This window comes from Coregonus clupeaformis, chromosome 3 (genome assembly GCF_020615455.1).
Source record: "Coregonus clupeaformis isolate EN_2021a chromosome 3, ASM2061545v1, whole genome shotgun sequence".
Classification (NCBI taxonomy): Eukaryota; Metazoa; Chordata; class Actinopteri; order Salmoniformes; family Salmonidae; genus Coregonus; species Coregonus clupeaformis.
In genome coordinates, this window is record NC_059194.1 from 40,144,583 (window position 1) to 40,147,267 (window position 2,685).

The following is a 2,685-nucleotide window of genomic DNA, read 5'->3' on the forward strand; positions in this document are numbered from 1 at the left end:
AAGTTTGAGATTTTCTTTCTTTGAAATGTAGATACACTGCCTGTGAGCTTCCAGCGTTTCTTTGAAAAACCCAAAGCAGACTCTGAAAATGATTGCAGTCTATACTTCTTAATAATGTTACCTGCCACTACTCTGGATATAATTTGCTTCTCTCGTTCAGTTTTTGCATTTTTATAATGCTCCTTTATTTGAGCAACGAGTGCTGTGTGATGCAGTGCAGATCTTCTGACATCACTTGGTACAGCTGTGGATTTTGACGAAGTCTTCTTTTCTAAACGCTGGAGCCTTTTTTTGTACTTTTCTTTGGCCCTCCTTTCTTCATCAAGACATTTCTGTAAATCAGCTACCTGCTTTCTCAATTTGTCTTTTGTCTTTCTTGATTTTTTCTTCCCCTTCACAGATTGTCTAAAACAAACAAATAGACAATTCAATTCAATTTTATTTATTGTATCAAATCATAACAAGGTAAGTTCATAAGCAGTATAAATAAATGTTAAGGATACTATTACAATGTGAATATGTCTAAGCAGTTTTGAAGAAATAGTGTACAAAGTTACCTGAAATCATATTTGTATGCACTCCTATTCTCTCTCTCTCTCTCTCTCTCTCTCTCTCTCTCTCTCTCTCTCTCTCTCTCTCTCTCTCTCTCTCTCTCTCTCTCTCTCTCTCTCTCTCTCTCTCTCTCTCTCTCTCTCTCTCTCTCTCTCTCTCTCTCTCTCTCTCTCTCTCTCTCTCTCTCTCACACACAATCTTTTTCCTAACCTTGTGGGCTCATGTGACATCACCACGTCTCTATCAGGACTTTGTGGAGCGGTGGCAATAGTATTAACAGCCATTTCCCTTTGCTTTTGCCGCTCCTTCGCTTTTCTCCATCCCTTTCTCCTCATCTTTTGACCTCTCTTATCTAGATCTCCTATTCCTTTCTTCTTTCTTGCTAAAACATATTTTGTCCATCTCATGCGTTCACTCCTGAGGTACTTTTCCCTTCGTTCTGGATCAGCATTTCTTCTTGCCCTGTACTCTCTTTGCCTTTCTGCTGCTGTTTTTGCCATTGTTGAATCTGAAATTGTAGGTCAAGGTCAAGTCAATGACCAGTTTACTCTCCAAAACTAATTACTGTATCCTTTTAATCACTATGTAGTAAAATGAACGTGAACTTGCAGATAATACTCCTAAATATGTCAGTACAAACCAGTCGGCTAGTGAACATGAACCCCTCACGCACCAGTTGCCAAGGCAGTATACTGTATGTCTTTTTAGACTAGTCTTCATTTACATTCTCTAGTCTTTTTATGCATTACCAAATTATGCTTTAAAGCAACAAAACTTTATTTTCTGTTGATTGTGTGTCCATGACCACCACCACCTCGTGTCTTAAAGATCTTACATTTCCAGGAGAATTACCTGACCACCGGCGCGCGGATGTCCCTCACCTTCCTCTCTATGTGTGTTTCCTTTCTGCTGCTGTTTTTTCCATTGTTGAATCTGAAATTGTAGGTCAAGGTCAAGTCAATGACCTGCTTACTCTTCAAGACTAAATATTGTATCCTTTTAATCACTATGTAGTAAAATGAACATGAACTTGCAGATAATACTCCTAAATATGTCAATGTATATAGGAGAGAGAACAAATTAATTGTCACTTTTTTAAGTTATTATTTTCAAAAATTCCTCGTACTTTTAGTTGATACTGTAAAACCGTAAACAACAAACATTCAACAAGAAAATATGATTGGTATTAAGCAATATACATTAAATATTGCTAAGATTTAACAGCTATTCAACCCTGTAACAGCCATTCAACCCCGTAACATTGAAAAATGTGATGGGGTTGAATGTGACAGGGTTGAAGATTTTGTGCTAATCTGTTGCTAATTTGGGATGCTAGCAGCTAGCAGTGTGCCACATGGCCTTATTCAACAAAAGACATTGTTATACTTCATAGCTATAAAAACAATTATTGGTAAAATCTTAACAATGAATTCCCCCCCCCCAACAGAGTTGAATACCTGAGATTGACAAAGCCCATATGTGCTTAAAAAACATGAAATATTTATAAAAAGTGAGAGAGCAGCTTACCACTTGTCACACCAGGCTTCTCTGAAGACTTGTATGATGTCACTTCCTCATAAATGATGTCCACAGGATCAAACCATTATTTAATTGTGAGTGGGGGTATTGTTGCGTTACGGGGTTGAAAGAAATACAAGGACAGGGGTAAAAGCCTGAATTTCTCAGAAAATAAAATGTCTTATGCTGAGAAAATGGATTATGCATAATAAGGGGGCATATACAATTAATTTAACAAAAAAAAAGCATTATTATTTAACACTGTGTACTCAAAATGAGTCACGCCATTTGCATGATGGTCAATAGGGACAGGCGAAATTCTTAATACTCCTAAGAAAAGCAAACATATAAGTATTGAAATTCATCTCTGTTTAAAATCATATTCTCTACTCCATATTAAAAACATGTAAAACTTTGAAATGTTGTAATTTAAGTGTAGTTTGATAAATGTTCTGACAAGTTATAACACTAGTACATCTTGGGACACTGACAATACTGAAATGTCACCGAATCTGTAGAATGACCCGTATGAATGAATAATTATCCTGGTTCATTATTCTATCATTTATATTGATTCATAAATCTGTATGAATGAATGGTTATCCTAGTTCATTA

The 2,685-nt window shown here is 36.2% G+C and overlaps 1 long non-coding RNA gene across 2 annotated transcripts; it reads right to left on the minus strand.

Annotated features, from left to right (window-relative positions):
• Nucleotides 1–717: 717 nt before the first annotated feature.
• Nucleotides 718–2,120, minus strand: LOC121564488. Of its 2 annotated transcripts, none has more exons than XR_006000188.1 (2): nucleotides 2,080–2,120; nucleotides 718–1,060 (listed from the first exon to the last, which is right to left on the minus strand). It is a non-coding gene; the product is annotated as an uncharacterized LOC121564488 (long non-coding RNA). The 2 variants fall into 2 exon arrangements; XR_006000187.1 differs by lacking the exon at nucleotides 2,080–2,120 and adding an exon at nucleotides 1,405–1,434.
• Nucleotides 2,121–2,685: the final 565 nt, after the last annotated feature.